The sequence below is a fragment of the Spea bombifrons genome, chromosome 5 (genome assembly GCF_027358695.1).
Source record: "Spea bombifrons isolate aSpeBom1 chromosome 5, aSpeBom1.2.pri, whole genome shotgun sequence".
Taxonomy (NCBI): Eukaryota; Metazoa; Chordata; class Amphibia; order Anura; family Pelobatidae; genus Spea; species Spea bombifrons.
The window spans coordinates 84,389,087-84,399,499 of NC_071091.1; positions in this window are offsets into that span (position 1 = coordinate 84,389,087).

A 10,413-nucleotide genomic window follows, 5' to 3' on the forward strand; every position below is an offset into this window, starting at 1 on the left:
ATAGGCCTGGATTTAACCCTAGGTGCCCCTGAGTTAAACATGTGTTACAGGGAATCATAATCTTCCCTTTAAGTACGACATGCCTGCTCATACACACATATACACTATCCATACACACATATACACTATCCATACACACATATACACTATCCATACACACATATGCACTGCCCTTACGCATGCCTGCCCACAAAAACACACACATACACTGCAATTGCCTGCACATACACACTTGCCAGTACTCACACATATGCACTACCCTTATACACGCCTGCCCAAACATACATAAACTGCTCACACACACACACGCCTCCCCATAAATATACACTGCCTTTGCACATACTTACACAGACGTATACACTATAAGACAAATACACTCCTTATATACACACACATATACACTGCCCATACACACGTACACATATACACTGCCCATACACACGTACACATATACACTGCCCATACACACGTACACATATACACTGCCCATACACACGTACACATATACACTGCCCATACACACATACACTGCCCATACACACATACACATATACACTGCCCATACACACGTACACATATACACTGCCCATACACACACATACACATATACACTGCCCATACACACGTACACATATACACTGCCCATACACACGTACACACGTACACATATACACTGCCCATACACATATACACTGCCCATACACATATACACTGCCCACACACACGTACACATATACACTGCCCATATACATATACACTGCCCATACACACGTACACATATACACTGCCCGTACACATATACACTGCCCATACACATATACACTGCCCATACACATATACACTGCCCATACGCATATACACTGCCCATACACACGTACACATATACACTGCCCATACACATATACACTGTTTTGCACATCAGACCCCCCCCCTCGTTTTGCACATCAGACCCCCCCTCGTTTTGCACATCAGACCCCCCCCCTCGTTTTGCACATCAGACCCCCCCCTCGTTTTGCACATCAGACCCCCCCCTCGTTTTGCACATCAGACCCCCCCTCGTTTTGCACATCAGACCCCCCCCTCGTTTTGCACATCAGACCCCCCCTCGTTTTGCACATCAGACCCCCCCTCGTTTTGCACATCAGACCCCCCCCTCGTTTTGCACATCAGACCCCCCCTCGTTTTGCACATCAGACCCCCCCTCGTTTTGCACATCAGACCCCCCCCTCGTTTTGCACATCAGACCCCCCCTCGTTTTGCACATCAGACCCCCCCCTCGTTTTGCACATCAGACCCCCCCCTCGTTTTGCACATCAGACCCCCCCTCGTTTTGCACATCAGACCCCCCCCCCCTCGTTTTGCACATCTCTTACCTTTCTCTTCTTCTCTTCTGCTTTCTGCTTGCTCTTCCTCCTCCCCTTCTGGTGGTTTGCCGCTCTAGTGCAGTGCAGCTGCGCAGAGCTGTTTCTGCTGAGCGCCGGGGCTGGGATATAAACGTCATATCCCATCGCCCGGCACTCAGTGACAGACAGCACACCGGTAAGTGTTGGACTGGTTAGGGAAATCCCCAACCAGTCCTGCACGCTGCAGCTGCTGATCGGGCAGCTGTGCACCGAGGGCACTGGGGGGGATTGCTCTATTATCGGTCCCCCCCGCATGATTTCCTGGGGGGGATCTGTCCCCCCCGTCCCCCCCGATTCCTACGCCCGTGTATGGGTGTGTCTTTGGGTATGTATGTTAGTGTGTGTCTGGGTATTTTATTGTGTGAACATTGGGTGTGTTAGTGTGTGTCTGGGTATTTTAGTGTGTGAACATTGGGTGTTTTAGTGTCTGAACATTGTCTGGCTATGTAAGTGTGTGTCGGTTAGTGTGTGAACATTGTCTTGCTATATTAGCGTGTGTCTGGGTGTTTTAGTGTGTGAACATTGTCTGGCTATGTTAGTGTGTGTCTGGGTATTTTAGTGTGTGATCATTGTCTGGCTATGTAAGTGTGTTTGTGTATTTTAGTGTGTGAACATTGTCTGGCTATGTTAGTGTGTGTCTGGGTATTGAAGTGTGTGAACAGTGGCTGGGCATGTTAGCATGTGTGTGAGGGTATTTTAGGGTGTGAACATGTCTTTGTGTATGCTAGAGTGGGTATCTGGGTATGTAGGTATGTCTTAGTATGTCTGGGTATGAATGTGAGTGTATGAAGAGGAAGTAAGAAGACAGAAGAAGGCACGAGTAGAAGTGGAGTTGTGGAAAGTAGACAGGACACTGAAGCAGTTGGCTGGAAGACGTTAAGTGAGTGAGACAGTATGAGTGTGGTTTTGGTGTTTGTCGGGGCAGCATTTAATGCTTTGACCCAGGCAGCACAATGTCTCCGTACTGCAGAGCAGCGCTTTTATCTGGGCTGGTCAGTGTGTGCGAGCAATGCACGGGTAAGCAGCAGCAATTGCCCCCCAGCCCGCCCCTGGATGTAGTTAGATTATTTTTGTCAGTTTTTTTTTATTTTGATATTTCGGTGCATCCCGACTAATGACTTATAGGTAAGCAGACAATGCATTGAAGCATCTCAAATACCAAGCAGGATACTGGATTGCATGGGGAGAGGAACTTAACAGTAGATTAAATGACTCTTGTGTTTCCAAGCACATTAACCCCTTCAGTCCCAGGGGTATTTGGTACCTCAAAGCCCGGAGCAATTTTGCCATTTTTGCGGTATGTCGGTTCAGCAATTATTCTCCTTTCCTGTGAATAGTGTACCCTATAAACTATATATTGTTTTTTTAAGGAGAGATAGAGCGTTCTTTTGTTACCATAGTTAGATAATTAGCTGAAAATTTAGGATGAGAACTTTAGTAAAGACTAGCACAAATTGGAATTTTTTTTTTTATATATATTTTCCCCTTTGAATCCTCACAAAATTAGGAAAGTGACAGAAAATCCCCTCCAAGTTTATCAATTCAGGTGATAAATACCGGTACATCCATAGGAGATTCTTGAGATGCGTTTTATGGACGTACCATGACCTGTCAGCCTTACCAACAAAGAATGCATATTAAGGTACTTTACATATAATTGAATATGCATTCTTTAACCTGTATTAAAAATAAGAAAACACTTTTAGTAGAAGCTGCAGTCCCAGAGATGCAGCACAACACCTACTTAATGGTCCATTTTTCACACTGATTGGCTGCTTAAAGTCAATGGGCGTGCTCTCTGTGCATTTGCACTGAGGTCTCATTAGAGCATTAGAAAGCAGTGAGTACATCACATGGGAGGAAATGTGGTTAGTTCAACAAACCACCAGGAAGTCGGGGAGCTGTGGCATAGGAAAAGAGGCAGATACGCATGAGGGATTCTGCAGAATCCTTCCGTGCACTTTAATGGACCACTCACTTTTGTTGCCAAGGTATAGACATTAATGGCTGTGTGTTTCATTATCGCTTATTATCAATTTTATTGATTAGTTGTTGCAGCCCTAGTCCAGGGGTGTGGATTTTGTTAATGTAGAAAGCTTATTTATTTTTTTAGATGGCCAGTTTGACGAGATGAAATTGAGGATTGATTCACTGGATGGGACCTTTAAGTGATGATCTTTTCTACCAATTGTTTGTTCAAGGTCAAGGAAATGGATAGTGATTTTTATTGTCCACCATGCTGGCACCCAAAGTGTACCTAGATGGACTTTATCTCCCTCACTCTGAGGCATTTAAAGGTAAGAGCATACCTGGGAACTCTCCATGTTTTGTCCGGGTATCTCTAGTTCTCTTTGTCGACACCTCAATCCTCCAGGTCACGGGAGCAGGGTCCCAACGCGCCACACTCCCCGCCTACTGATGGCGGCAGGAATGCCCACTAATGTCAGTGGGACCACCCACAAGAGGGGGTCTGCAGTACTGTAACTACATGGGTCGCAGCGGTTGCAAGTTATTTTTCCCGATTGAGACACATCTTCTGCCTTAAGGCATTTTGTCTTCTCAACCTAAGGCCTCATGTGGTTTGTTTTAGGAGATTGTTGGTTCCAACCACTTATGGAAGACAGGAGATGTTTGTCATTCACAAATCATTTACACTTGTGTACCTGTGAGTTGCTGTCAATCTCCATGGACATACCGCTAACATTTGTTAAAACTTGGGTCATTGTGAACTATGTTTTCCATTGATAAATATAGTTACTTGTGCAGTTCTATAGTGACACCACTACCTCCAGGTTTAGCAAATGCTAAAACTTTTTACATTCCATACTTAGTCTAGTATTAAGAAAAGGAGAAACTCAGACAATGCAACGCCGAGAGGCTATTTTGATTTCCCCAATAATGCTTCCGTTTGTATTCCAAAAAAATGAATGATTTTATTGCAAAAACATCTTTTTACGCTACATCTGACTATATTAATGTTAAGGTATGGAGAGAATGTTAGTTCTAAGATGAAGTCTACTGGAGTTCTAACACTTTTTTCTTTTAAGTCAATTGCATCACATAAACATGTATTTTTAATTCTTTAAAAATACTGTACTCTAATTATCTACAAGATTTACTGAGATTGATCGCATTGTTTAGCATTGACACCTGGAATGTATTATTATTTTGTTATTCAAAACCAAAACAAAAGAACGTTAAAAGTCAGTGGTTTAAAATGGCATGCTCTATTTAATGTGCCCTTTCAAATTAAAATTACAAGTATTTCACGGCTCTCAAGTAAAACTACTTACTTTTTGTTTTTGTTGGTCGGTGTCATTGTTTTCAAAATAGTTGGTTTAAAACTAGGGGACTATAGTAATTCAGGGATAATTGGATTTATGGCAACACTGTTCTACATTACCAGTGTCCTGCCCTAAATTCTCTTCCTTCTCTTCACACACACAGTTTCCTAAAAAATCAACAACAATAAGCAACTTAACAATATGGGAGAGATACCATAATGTGGGGCATAATCATGTAGATCCTGACAGGAAGTCAAGAAGATATCTTCCATGGTAAAACCATGGATTGGTAAGATACATTATATATACATACTTTATAGGTTTGTTTAGTGAACTGGAAAAAATAAGTATTGTGAGTTAGACCTTTTAAAATGTAGTTTTATCATTACCACAAGGTGGCACCCTGGGAAAACTATATGAAAAAGATTTTTAATGTCATTAAAAATTATACTTTTAGATTTAGATATTTTAAAATAGGAAATGAACAAAGCACTTAACTTCTATAGGAAAATATTTTTCTTGTGTAGATTAATGTAAATCTCATAAATGTAAAATTTGTTTAACTGTTCCATGAATGATGATACCACCCACAGAAGTTCAAGCAAATAAGTTGAACTGGAACAAATGACATAATGTTAAATTGAATAGTTGGGAGCGGAAATATTATTTCTTAACTTGCATTTAAGTCTTCAGTTGCTTATTGGAAATTTATACATTCTATTGTTCTTTGAACGACATCTGTGTTAATCACATACAAAGCATTCAGTTATATGTATTAATATTTACAATCGCAGGACATTTTTGACGGGACAATTGACTTTGTAAAACTCATTATTCAATATTAATTATTTCAGCCTAAACACTACAGACAAGAAGTACAATTATTAACACAATTAATAGAAGTAGATTTTGTGGTCCTGGGCCTGTATTTGAATATTTTGAGGTATCTTGTCAAGATGACACAGTCTTCCATTGCATTTTTTTCCATGCTTACTCCACCTTTTTATTTAGTACTTTAAATTAAAATTCAAGTATTTTTAGTGTATTTGTATTATTATATACACACATGGTTTTATTTTAGACAGCTCTGTAAAGTTTGTTTTCATTCATCTGTTTTCTATACAATGGCTATTAGCGTTAATTCAACCAAAGGATTTGTAAGATATACTGTATAAGTATATAAAATATATATGTTACAAGCCCTTTCATAGCTTTTTTAAAGGTACAGAGTAATATAGTCAAAGAAATCCAATAATACACTGGTTTTGACACTTTTTGACATTGATTTCAGCTTCCTTGAGGAAAACAGTCCCTTACTTTAAAACTAAATATTTTAAAAACTACACCTCCCAGGGTCTTACCTATGGCCTATTGACCAACTAGTAAAGACATTCTTCTTCTCCAACCCTTCAAGTTCTCATTTACGTTGTGTCCTTTGCTGCCCTTTGTGGATCCAGGTAGTAACACCTGACTTTTGTATCGCTGTATCTAATAATAAGGTGGAATGAAGTAATCAACTGTTCCTCACTCAATGTAAAAGGGCCTAATATGCACCTAAACAGCGTTCTCTGCGGAACATAAACATTTCCATTTAAAGGGTAAAACTGCTTTAATACCGGAAACTAATAGTAAGCAAGATAACACATCTAAATTCAAACACATATATACATATTTTTCTTGCCAACCCCCCAGATACTAAATCTAACTGAATACTATAAAGAAAAAGTGTACAGCGCTACAAAATGACAAACACCACTGCGAAAAATAAATTATATGAACACCTTGGGGAAAAACACGTATAAATTCATATCAAAAATAGTGAAGAAAGCAGCATGTCCTTAAGTTAAGCGTCCAGCGTAAAAACCATATAGTAAAATGTCATATACTCATATCTGGGAATTTCTTAGCTCCGGCTACCTGGAGTCTTCTCTTGCGGAAAGTGGCCAGGACTGCCCGCTGACGTCGGAGGGCGTTCGCGCGGACATCACGTGAAACACCCCCATTTAATGGGGAAATGTGCGGGGAATGGGACGTGTCAAGACCCTGCTCCCCTGACCCAGATGATTTGTGTCAAACTTATACTTATGCAAGTGTTTTTCTATTACATTACTTGAGTATATCTATATAATTTAGCGCTATGCATTTTAGTTGACCTAACTAAATACCAATTCTTCCGTTAACACTTCTGGAATGCTCTTCTTGAAGGGGAAAATCAGACAATCAATAATCACACTGGCTAATGTTTATCCTAACTTTAACCAAGAGCTTTTTAACAACTTTACACATTTGCTGATGGTATTGTGCTTTTGGGAGATGACCTTAATCTAGTCCTTGACCCTAAAATTGACTGCTCTGCCCACACTACCATACTCCAAACTCAAAAGACGAGAGTTGCATACTGCGCAGTTGGCAGACATCTGGCACCTCCAGCGTCCCGGCACTAAAGATGATACATATTTATCCCTCTTACATAATAAATACATGTACATAGACACACTTGTCCTGTCACATCTCCTCCATTCATCTCCTCCATTCATCTCCTATAAGCACTATTACACGGAGATATCTTGCCCCAATTCATCTTGTTTTAAAAATATTTTGCTTAAAATGTACTCATGGAGACTAAATGAATCCCTACTATGGGACATGGTACACATTGAAAGTCTTAAGACTCGCCTAACAAATTACTTCAGGGATAATGAGGATGGGGCCTTAATGAGAGCTCATACAGCTTGGCTCTAGGGCAAAAAAAACTGAATAATTTGCTTGTATTCATAATCAAATTTCAGCCCTTGAACATACCCACAAACAGAACCCACTTCCTGGCACACTTGCACAGCTAGTCGAGCTTATGAGGAAATTGGCATCCATATTAAACAAAAAACGCACACAAAAAATGATCTATGAACATAGAAATTAACCAGGGAAATATATGGTATATAATTCATTCCCAAATAAGAAATCAGGGTAACCTTCAATACATAATGGCCAACATAGCTCAGTTATTGCAATATGATTGTCAAAGCCAGTATAATATCACGACAGCCTCTTTAATGGGGGCGACTTGTGTGCACGGATCGAACATCACATCTTTCCGTGGAGACAGCAGAAGAGTTCTCTAGCCTCGAAAACCACACCCAGTGGTAAATCATCAGGCCCAGATGACCACACGGCTCCAACTGCCCCTTTATAGACATTTTAGGATCCCATTTCTGGGGTTAAAACTTGTTTCCCTAACAGATTACACAGATTAAAGCCACTTCTACCAGAGAAAATACATGGGGCCAGGATGGCTTTGTTCCTAGACACGAGGCAAAAGACAAAACTACTTGTATAATTAACCTTATTTACATGCCCGCCATCCTACTCTCCACAGACATTTGACAGGGTGAGTTGGGTTTTCCAGTTTGTTTGGCATAAGCCCAAATTGCTGGCTTGCATAAGGACGTTCTATTCTAAACCTCAGGCTCGCTTTAAAAGAAACTGCTCTGTGTGGGACCTGCTCAACCTGTTGAATGGTCCCCACTTATTCTTTCATAATATCCCTTTCTAAATACCATACATAACAACCCTGAAATCACCACAAATTGGCTGCACAAGCGGATAATATTCTAATGATAATCACATCTCCTTCACTCTCCCTAACACACACAACCGAAGAGTTGAGATCTTACTGTAAGCTTTCTAATGTTCAAATTAGAGGTTTTTAATGTTAACCTACCAGACACAACTGTAATCGTTTTGAAACAATGGTCTCTTTCAGATGGTGCCCAGTCATGCTCATAGTGAATCTACAGCCCTATAAATATCCTACAAACCCTGAGGTCAGTGCTTGTTTGATCTAGCTGTGGTATCTGCTTCCCAGCAGACGCTATTCCCTACTGCTCCTTGTGCAGTTCGTTTGCTATCATGACCGACCTGTTCCTGACCCTGACATGCTTCCTGGACTCCGTTACCTGCCTCTGCCCCCCTATCGTGAATTCCTGGCTACAGACCTCTGCTTGCTTCTTTGACTATGCTTCCTCCCTCTGGCCTCTTTTATGAATTCCAAGATACCATCCTCGGTTTGTTTCCTGCTCTATTTTAACAGTTTCACCTATAAAAATTATAAAACCAGTACAAATAGAAAAAAAACTCCAAAGGTGTGTTTAGGTATTAGTGCTGTTTTTGGAAACGCCACATTTAACCACAAGTTAAATATGAATGATGCGCATCGCTGTTTCTAAACCAGATTTTTTTTAAATGTGGTATGCTGAGAGTTGTGCCCCAATAGCTGCCAGAAAAAGAAAAACTGCTAAACAAAAGTATATATTTTTTGAAAGACGACATCCCGTAGTATTTTACTTGGGGCATTTTAACACTTTTGATTTAACCATTTTAGTGTCAGTCTGTCCTAAACGTTGCAGTAAAATTTTAGTTTTTTTCATTTTTAACAAACCCGAGCTATCCAAACACAGTATTTCAGTAATTTTGTGATTTGTATTCAGAAACACCCCCGAGTACAGGAATACCACATACACTGACCCTTTTGACTCTGTTGTATATGCAAATAGATTTACATATACAAGATTACATTGAGAAAAACATTGTTGTATATGCTAGAACAATGTTCTTTTAAAGTAGTGCTTAAAGGGGAGGGAAATCCCAGAGGGAAACCCCAGCCACGTGAGCCATTAATAAGAAAGCCCAAAGCAAAATGTATACTCAGGTCTAAGACACATTAACCGAATGTGAATGCATAAAATTGTAGCACAGAAACAGAATGGATTCAGTTAGTAATAAAAATGTATTCTTTGATTGTAGTAGAGCTAAAAATTAGTGAAAATGAAATGTTTAAAAATGCTAAAATAAAATGGGAAGAATATTGATTGGATCTAAGTTTACAATAAAGAAAGCTTAATGCTATTATGAATTTAATATAGGATCAGGTTGTAAAAGTTTTTTATTATTCCACTAGAACATTTCATAATAGTGGTTCTTACAGGCCTTTTAAGGAATATACTTTAATCCTCTACTAAAACTTGACCTCTCCACATCAAAGACACCCAATCATGTGAGAGAAATAAAAATATTTCAGCAACATAATCTGTATTTTTTGTGAATACCATTGTTATTTATGTACTTCTGAATGCTGTATGTTGCTGTATACATTCTTTATTGCATTTACAAACCACTTTTTCACTGTTTCAGAAACCATTACTACCACAAGTGACATCATATATTTGCTATTCATTTGTCTGCAATCACTATTGTAGAAACACAATAAACTCACAGGTGGGACACAAATCACACCTCTGTAAGTGCTATTTTTGTGAGGTGGAAGCATATAGAAGTAGCAGCTTAACCATCATGCTGTAAACCCTGCATGCTGAAACATGTAATGAGTAAAATTGCCTCTCCACTGTAGCATCACTCCCTACAGAATTCCAAACTGCCTCTGGAAGAAACATCAGCACAAGCATTGTGGGTGAGAGGCTTCATGAAATGGGTTTCCATGGCTGAGCAGCTGCACACAAGCTGAAGATCGGTGTGTACAATGCTAAGCGCTGGCTGAAGTGGTGTAAAGCATACTGCCACTGGACTCTAGAGAAGTGGAAACATTTTCTGGACTGATAAATCATGCTTCATCTGGAAGTCTGATGGACAAGTCTGGGTTTAGCAGATACCATTAGGATGCTACCTATTGTAACCTCTAGATTGTAAGCTTGTTTGAGCAGGACCCTCCT